The sequence below is a fragment of the Chlamydotis macqueenii genome, chromosome W (assembly GCF_036417535.1).
Source record: "Chlamydotis macqueenii isolate bChlMac1 chromosome W, bChlMac1.mat, whole genome shotgun sequence".
NCBI classification, from domain to species: domain Eukaryota; kingdom Metazoa; phylum Chordata; class Aves; order Otidiformes; family Otididae; genus Chlamydotis; species Chlamydotis macqueenii.
In genome coordinates, this window is record NC_141592.1 from 1635829 (window position 1) to 1645541 (window position 9713).

A 9713-nucleotide genomic window follows, 5' to 3' on the forward strand; every position below is an offset into this window, starting at 1 on the left:
TTGCTAAAAATAAGCAGCCGGTGGGATTTTATGAAGTTCTGCTTTGAGGTCAAAGTGAGAATGTAAAGAAAGCGTCTTCAGGGCTGAGTGCAGCAGGTGCCAAAACTTGGGCTTGTTTCATAGAATCACGGAATGGTTTGGGTTGGATGGGACCTTCAAAGGTCATCCAGTCCAACCCCCTGCAAGGAGCAGGGCCATCTCCAACCAGATCAGGTTGGAGATGTCCTTGGCCTTGAGTGTTTCCAGGGATGGGGCATCCATTGCCTCTCTGGGCAACCTGGTAGTCCTAGTCCTGTCACACCAGGCCCTGCTGAAGAGTCTCTCCCCACCTTTCCTGCAGCCCCCTTTGGGCACTGGGAGCCGCTCTCAGCTCTCCCCGGAGCCTCCTCTTCTCCAGGCTGAACAGCCCCAGCTCTCTCAGCCCGGCCTCACAGCAGAGCTGCTCCAGCCCTCTCAGCATCTGCGTGGCCTCCTCTGGACCCTCTCCACCAGCTCCACGTCCTTCTGCTGTTGGGGGCTCCAGAGCTGGACGCAGCGCTGCAGGGGGGTCTCACCAGAGCGGAGCAGAGGGGCAGAATCCCCTTCCTCGCCCTGCTGCCCACGCTCCTCTTGATGCAGCCCAGGATGGGGTTGGAGCCTGTTGCCAACAAGCTTTTGTGAAAGCTTCTGTTTGGAAGGAAGGTACGTTCCCAACAAATTGACATTATTTGCTAAATTTGATGAAGATTGGTTAAGTTTCCTGAAGACTGCTCTTTGGGAAAGTAAGGATGCTGCGTTACCTAGTGACTTTTCAGAACACGAGGTAAGAGTTTGCCCGATAAAACCCAAAGTAGAACTTGAATGAAGACGCGTTGAATACACATCAGCATTGATGAGGAGTGGAATTTGAAACCAACTGCGCGTTAAAGGGCAGTAAAACCAGCACAGAAGCCTTTCTTCCACCTGTTGGCAGCGAGGCGGTGTTGCGGTCCTAAAAAGATTGATCTTGTCCACCTCACTGCTGCTGCGAGCCAGCCGGATCCCCTCAGACCTCGCCATAGTCCAGCTCACCGTTCTCTTAGGCCCCTAAAATTAAATTATTAATAATTTTGCCTGATGTTTTAGCTTAGTTTAGCTCTATACCATCAGCTTCTTTCAAAAACAAGCTCGCAACTCGTTCGAAACCGCTGGTTTTCTCTGGTTTCTCAGTATTCACTGGAAGAAGAACGCCCAAGGCACCGCTTGGATCCGAACCTTTGCTCTCCTCGTCTGCAGACGACGGAGCCGAGGGCTCAGCAACTCCTTCGTTTGCAGCAGGGTTGTGATTCCCTTCGCGTGTTGTACGAATTCAAGGCTCGGCAGGCACTAAATTTGCTTCCTGAAGGTTTTCTGGCCCTTCTCCCTGTCTCGTCGTTGAGCTCTCTCAACCTCTGCCACCCAACGCGTGCCGAAAGGAAGGATGCGATCAGATTGCGTCTCTGTGCGAGCCGAGTTTTCCTCCCAGAACACCAAACCTGCCGGCTTTAGGCACGTTATAACGCTCATTCCTGAGTTTTTTTCCAGTAGGGACATGTTCAGGTGCTGGTTCATGTTGAAATTTTTGGTGATAAATACGATTTGCAACTCACGCGTGTTATTTAGTGGCTACGGTTCCTCAAAAGCTGAGTCAGTTCCCATCATCAGTCCCTGGGATTCCTCCTCCTCTCTCTTCCCCGTCCTGCTGGAGGATTCCTTTTGGAAAGTAAAATGGAGGAAATGTCCGTGACGCTGTGTGCCCCTCCGGAGCCCCCCCCAGAACGGCGTCGCTACAAGGGGTGGGTGTCAGGGGTGCAGGAGACGTTTTGGTCCGAAGTTTAATGACTTCTCCGTTCAAGCCGAGCTCGCTTCATCGGTGCGGCACTGGCTGCGTCTTCCGGTGTTGGAAGCTTCTTTCAGGCGGCTTTGGGTGAGAGGTCCAGGTTCTCCGTGAACGTCTACACATCCATTGGTCCTGAAATCAATTAGATGCTGATGGCCAAGTAGTCTAAATGGGAGATTGACTGGAAAAAAAAGGATGTGTGGGACTGGGGAGGGATGGTACCTACATTTTCCGAGAGGACACCAATAGTTTGGTGAGGTGAGGTGTCCAGACGCTTTCAGCATCACCGGCAGATGACTCTCCCTAGGTTTTCCCGGGGGAATCTCACAGATTTCCCAATTTCTCCAACAAAACTCACAAGCGCTTCCCCACCCGCTTTCGCAGACTCCAGTACCTGAGAAGAAGCAGAAGATGGATCGGGCCCTTTCCCCCGACTCCGTCCCCTGCAACCCCTTCCCTTCACTGGGGAGGAGGGGGAAACCCGTGCGGATTTGGGGAGCGAGGCTGCAGTTGAGGCCGAAGCCTCTAGAGGTCGGTGCAGCCCAAGCGATGCGACCGGTTGCTCCCTCAACACCCCCCCCCCGCCCCAGCCCCGGCTTCCCGGGGTCGGAGCTCCCAGCAATCCCACCCCACCGCGCTGGGACCGGCCCCGAGGGTCGGGTTGAAGGACCCCTGGGGAGAAAATTTGATTTATCGTAGAATCATGGAATGGTTTGGGTTGGAAGGGACCTTCAAAGCCCACCCAGTCCAACCCCCCTGCCAGGAGCAGGGACATCTCCAACCACATCAGGTTGCTCAGAGCCCCGGCCAACCTGGCCTGGAATGTTTCCAGGGATGGGGCATCCACACCTCTGGGCAAACCTCTTCCAGTGCCTCACCACCTTCACAGTACAGATTTTCATCCTCATATCTCATCTAAACCATCACCCCTCGTCCTGTCACAGCAGGCCCTGCTGAAGAGTCTCTCCCCACCTTTCCTGCAGCCCCCTTTGGGCACTGGGAGCCGCTCTCAGGTCTCCCCGGAGCCTCCTCTTCTCCAGGCTGAACAGCCCCAGCTCTCTCAGCCTGGCCTCACAGCAGAGCTGCTTCAGCCCTCTCAGCATCTCCGTGGCTTCCTCCGGATCCTCTCCAACAGGTCCGGAACGTCCCCATTCTGCTGGAACTCCACTGAAGGCCCTTGACCTGGTGACTTACACGATGAATATGCAACAGGCCGGCCGGGATTTGGGCAGATTTTGATCATTTCCTTGGCACATCCAGTTGGAAGCAGCCTCTACCACACATCTGTGCTTCTGCAGGAGTTATTTTTAGGTTTGGTTTTGGTTTTTTCCACTTTGCAGGGAGCTGCAGGACCCCGAGCGCCCTGAAAATCAGTATTTAGTTATCTACCAGGGTTTTTCAGCTGCACCTGAGCCAACGACAGAAAAATAACCGATCCGGTCGCTTACACTCGCTGTATTTCAACGGGGAGGTGCTTCGTATTTTCCGATGCCCAAAGTCTTCGCCGAGCCTCTGCGAAGAGATTTAACCGCTCGCTGAGTCAACGGAAATGTTAGGGAAAAATCAGGTGGAGTCCACCCACAATAAAACCATATTTTTCATGCTTGAAAAATAAATGTTTTGCTCCAAAACATTTTGTTTCCAGGTGGCTTTGCTGTTTACAAAGTTTAACCAAGCTGAATTATAAGATGAAATCTCTTCTGGATGAAAATGTTGAAGATTTGGATAGAAACATCAAAAGGAATCACCCATCTTCAAGTTTCTCCTCTCTTTGTCTGTCTAATTCTCACCAAGAAGCAGACATAATATCAGCAAATTCTTCAGGTGTAACCAAGGCTGTCAGAAAAAAATGGGAAGGCAATCGGTTTGGGATTAGGCAGCAACACGCGTTCTCTCGGAGGACCGCAATGGTCGATTGTTTGAGGTAGAAAAGCCCTACCAGCGCAGAGGCAATATCAACCGCGTTGAGTGGAACGGTGAGATCCCGCCAATCTCATGCAGGTTTGGGTGCCTCTGAGAAGGTAGGAGCACTGAGAAGAATCCAAAAGGGCATTTGTCGAGCCCGGTTTAGCCAGAAATGCCGTGCAACGACCTGAGGGCCAAGGAATTGTTTCCGTGATTTACAAATATTAGCGGAAAATAAGCCAACGCCACCACGTCCACTAAACCGTGTCCTGCAGTGCCACGTCTACACGTTCTTTGAACGCCTCCAGGGAAGGTGACTCCACCACTTCCTTGGGCAGCCTCTTCCAGCGCCTGACCCCACACCTTGCATGTGACACGTCTTGGCTGCGGTGGGTCTGAAATACCACCTTGCCTTTATCAAGCTTTGGTGGTTGGGCTCGTTGAGTGGTACCCATGGGGCTGAAAAGTTTCTCTTCTTTTGACCCCATTTGGGCTCTGCGTTCCTGCTCCCAATTTCAACTGGAGCCTCTTGGCTTTCTTCTAAGGCGCTAACCTTTACAACGCGTACGCCGCCTCTTAAATAGGTTTTCTTCATCAGTTTTCTAAATTTAAAAAAAAAAAAAAGAGTCTTCTTGCACCCATATAATGAACAACGATCTCATCCGTAGCTTTGTACGGGGTGTGAGAGAAATATTTCTGAAATATTTTGCTGACAGATGATAAACTGCCAACACCCAATCCGTTACGGGCTGGTTTAGCACGTACTCATTCTCCGTGAACGAGGCTTAAAGCAGAAATATTGATTCCTGTCTCCAGACAGATTTTAGTCTCTGAATGATTACATTGACGTTCGTCTCAGGGGGAAATTGGTAGTAAAAAAAAAAAAATGTTTGCCTCCCCCATCACCGTGACCCCTTCTCAAAGGTTTCCAGAGGAGGTGGGGGTGCAGGAAAGCTCAGATTTGCATCCTCAAATCCAGAGATCAGCACTTCCAGGGATAATTTAGCATCACTCTGTTTTCAGAAAGGATTCCAAATCTTTGGCGGTTTCACGGCTCTCAATCCGTGTATTTCATCCCATTTCTGACAGCTTCTGCTAAATGGCACGAGTTGCCGGCTTAGCTAGAACTAGTCTTATGGCATGTCCTGGTTCTGGCTAGGACAGGGTTAATTCTCACCAGAGCTGGTGGCCCCTGTGGCTGGGGACACAGCTGGGACAGGTTATGAACTGGCCAACAGCTGGGACAGGTTACCTAATTAGCCCAGGGCTGCTCTGTCCCATGGGATCACGCTCAGGGGATAAAGTGGGGACGGTGGAGGGGGCAGTTTTGGCTCCTGGGGAGGGAGCTGGGCCCCAGGATCCGCCCTGAACTGCTGTGCTGTGAGTTATGGGCTTAAGTGTTTTCTGTTACTACTTTTTTTGTTTGTTTTCCGTCTCTGTGTTTCTCTTAAACTGTTTTTACCCCAACCCGTGAGTTTTGCCTTTGTTTCTTTCCCAATTCTCCTCCCCATCCCATTGCAGGGGGAGTGAGCGAGTGACTGTGTGGTATTTTAGCTGCTGAGTGGGGCTAAACCGTGACGTGGTGCTGCCTTGCTTCCTAACATCTCTTAACCAGTCTCACGTCGCTGTGGTGGCCCATAACTGCTTTTCTGGGTGCTTTAATTGTTTTAGAGAGAGAAGGTTGGCCACCTTGTTGGCCTTTGGCCAAACCACCTTGCTGGTGAGTGTGATGAGCTGGTGAGTGACTACCTAGGCAAACTGGCCATAAGGAAAAATTTTTTTTTACGCTGAGCGTGATGAAGCACTGGCCCAGTTTGGCGGTGGTGGTGAAGGACTAATTATTCCCGAAAAGTCGTTCCAACGGAAGGCCCCTGTGGAAATTTAGTCCAGATTGTGATGATTATTTTTTTTCATATTTAGCTCAATCCTGCTCCACATGGGGAAAAAAATTAACGATTTCAGATTGCAAGAGTTCATGCAGGGCTGTACCAAAATAACTCTTCGGGAGCAATTATTCCACCAGTTATTCCAGCACGTCTATTTTGGGAAATTTCCCAGCGCATGAGCGCACCCAAACCTCGCTGCCTTCACAGACATCGTTAAAAAAAAAAAAAACAATTCTACATTTCCAACGGTTGGGTCATAAGGGACAAAACAAGTGTGACTAATTTTTTTTTTTCTCTTAATAGAAGAATGGAACTAAAATTAAAAAATTAAAATGAGAAGGTGAAAAAGAGAAGGAGGGGGGAAAAAAGAGAATGAAGCGGAACAGCTTTCTGGGGACAGGAGAATTTTTATCACCACACTTAAAATTAATCAATATTGTCAATATTTTACATTTCCAAGGAAAATAACTTTTTCCAATCTCTCGCATTCTATGAGTTTCAAGCAAGGTGTAATTAACATAATTTATTATCCTCGGCGTGAACCTGATGTTTGTTCAGTCAGTGCTCGCAGTTATGCTCATGTCATTAGAAACTCTTTGTTCCCAGCACAGAATAATGTGAAATATTTATTTATGTGGGAAAAAAATCCTATAATTTTTATAATGTATTGGTGGGTTTATAGTCGGTTAGTCGATAAGCACGACTGCAGTTTTTGCAATACCATTATGTAAAATACGTTTTTTAAAATGACACTTTTACGGGTGTGAAAAGTGGATGTGGAAAAACATTTTTTTTTTTTTTTTTCCAATTAAACCCCTGGAAACCTTTCAGAGATGTCTTTTGTGGGCAATTTTTAAAAACTCAAATTCAAAATTTGGTAGAGGATTTAAACCCTCCTGCTTTACTCCAGGCTCATGGAATTTCGCAATTAAGTCCTGGATGTTGCAGATCATCCATTCTGGAGCCTCGTTTTATTAATTAAGAGATGATAAAGTAGAATAGAGGTGCCGCTGCGCCATGGAGCACGCCCAGGGTGGGCAAGCAGAGAGGACCTGGCCCGTGTCCCGTCAGCCAGGCAGTGCCCGAGTCCCACGCAGGACATGGCGCCGGTGGGGTGGCTTCGCACGCCCCAGGATGTCGCTGGGCTGGGATATAAACCAGTCAGGCCCTGAAAGACCCCATGGTAGGCCTTGCTCGTGTTGGCACTGCGTGGTTTGGTAGACATGGCTCTTCTGCATGATGGATCTCAACACTGGGTCATAAAGACCTCTCTCTATATTGAAAGCGATGCAAAATGCTCTTTTTTTTTTTTTTTTTTTTCCTGACAATATCTTATTCCTTCAGCATTCACAGCCTGATTTTACCCTTGGATCCATTTTCCAGAGTGGGCCTGTGCGTATGTGTGGTGCAGCTGCCATCTTCTCTCCTCTTAAAAGCAACAGTGGAGAGGACGCTTTTGCGCAATGATGTCTCGCCTTGGGTTTTCTGAGGTCAAATCCAGCGGCGATGTCCGCAGGGTCAGTTCACATCCATCCAAGGGGTGAATCTGTCCCTAAATTAGGGAGTGGGAAGAAACATCAGAAGAACATGGACCAGCTGGAGAGGGTCCAGAGGAGGCCACGCAGATGCTGAGAGGGCTGGAGCAGCTCTGCTGTGAGGCCAGGCTGAGAGAGCTGGGGCTGTTCAGCCTGGAGAAGAGGAGGCTCCGGGGAGAGCTGAGAGCGGCTCCCAGTGCCCAAAGGGGGCTGCAGGAAAGGTGGGGAGAGACTCTTCAGCAGGGCCTGCTGGGACAGGACCAGGGGTGATGGTTTCAAAACAGAGCGAGGTAGATTCAGATTGGATATTAGGAAGAAATTTTTTACGCTGAGGGTGGTGGGACACTGGCCCAGGTTGCCCAGAGAGGTGGTGGATGCCCCACCCCTGGAAACATTCCAGGCCGGGTTGGCCGGGGCTCTGAGCAACCTGATGTGGTTGGAGATGTCCCTGCTCTGTGCAGGGGGGTTGGACTGGATGACTTTTGAAGGTCCCTTCCCACCCAAACCATCCTGTGATTCTATGAAACGGTGTGAGAGCATTTTATGAACGAGCCTTTCAGATTCCTGGTTCTTTTCAATTTATACCTGGAGTTCATGACTGGGAAAGTTATGGGGCAATAACTACAGAATTATTAAAAATGAAACGAGCTGGTGCAGTGGACTTCTTTTACAGTATAGCTTAGGGACGGGAGAACCTTCTCGTTTTATAAGGTTATCGGCTTTAAAGTGCTGTAGAACTTCTCTGAGAGTTTGACCGTTCAAGAAAAGCAAGGAGGGAATGGAAAAAGTTTCTTTACAGAAACGTGAGTGTCTACCCAAAGAGCTGGGCATGTTCCAGCTGTTTAAAGAGAAATGGAGAACCAAGGTGGTGTCTGGAAGGGGAACAAGCCGAGTCCCTTTCTCGTCACATTTGACGATGGATGTTCTGCTGCTGCTCCAGCGCGACCTTGGATGTTAAACTCATTTGCCAGGAAAAGCCCTTAGAGATGGCAGGCCGTCAGGTCGCCCATCTGATATTTTAGAATTGAGTCCTCTCTTACGTTTTAGAGCTTGTTAGAAGACCCCACCACTCTGTTACCTCTACTGCTCTTCAAGTAACTGTTCAAAATTGTGTAGATCCATGAGAAACTTTGCCTTTTACAGCCCAAACGTGTTTTCTTACCTCCCAGTTGTCACAGCAAAATGCTTTAAACTTTTATTTATCATCACGATCTCTCAATCCCCGTATCCCCGTGAGTCCCCTGCGTCCCATCAGACCTTATTTGTCACCTTCCATTTCCACACTGGTGTTTGCCGACATTCTTTGCAGCCTTTCCTTTTGATTTATCTTATTCATCATGGAGATTGGACCCATTCAGTTTTGTCGGTGCTAAAAGAGACTTTGGGCAGTGCGGGCATTTCGGTGCCCGATCCTGCTCCAACACCTTGCTGGCTTCAGAGGGAGCTGTGCTGGTGGGACACCTCTGCGCGCTGGTGGCTCTGAAATTCTGTAGCTACAGTGAAAATGTAAAGGGCTGAACTACGGAGTTTCGTGAAGGAACATGAATGTTTTGTGGGTTTTTTTAATTTCTATCTCCGAGTTTCTTCCTTCATCATCCACCACCAGGAGAGAAATCAAGGCTGTTCCGTCCTCGATGGGCAGGGAGCAGGGATGCAGAGGTTTCACAGCCACTTTTTTTTCCCAAAGTACAAGCTTTAACTTTTGCTTCTAAAATTCTGAGACCATTTTTCTAAGACGCCGCTGAGTAATTTGTCGGGAGCGTGGCACGCATGAGTCTGAACGTGCTGTCCAAAATACCATCCATTAGATGCTCAAAACTCTTGAAATGCACAATTCTTGAAAATTGTGACCGGGGTCAGCTGCCCCAGCTCACCTTGGAAAGGCTGCAGATCTGAAAATGTTGACTTCTTTCACATCTGTTCTTCTTTTTCAGTAGCTGAAATAAATTATTTTATCCATTAACGTTTGCTACCAGCAGCGATGGAAGAAAACCTTGCGTTGAATGATTTATTTATATACATTTGTTCTTGTTATTTGTGTGGCTGGGTTTGATATATTCCTTCTACCAGCAAGAGCAGTTTACGCTGCAGCTTCCAGACTTAGATGATCTTTTGATGGACAGCCGAGCCGTTATTTTCAAAAAAACGGGCTGCATCAGGAGTTATAAAATGATGAGCATCGCAATTTGTGCTTAGAGGGAAAGAGATGCATTTTCTTCCCTGGAAAACAAGCCTTGGGAGAAGGAAGATTTGAGCTAAAGTAGGATAAGGGACTTTTTTTTTTTTTAATTATTAAATTATCAACCTTATTGAAAAAAAAAAAAAAGGAGAAAAGAGATTTGCAAAGGCCACTGATGGTAACTGGCTGGTTTTAGAGGGACAATGATCAGTTTGGGTCAAGCCTCTTGGAAAGAGGCTGTAGATTTGAAAAATGAGGCAGACTGTGACACGAGGCAGGTCTCCGAGCTTCTGGTCTTCTGCAAATATCTTGCCATCAGGAGCAGCTCAGCAGGCCTGCTTTCTGGATAAGTAGTTGGTATTAATGGGTAA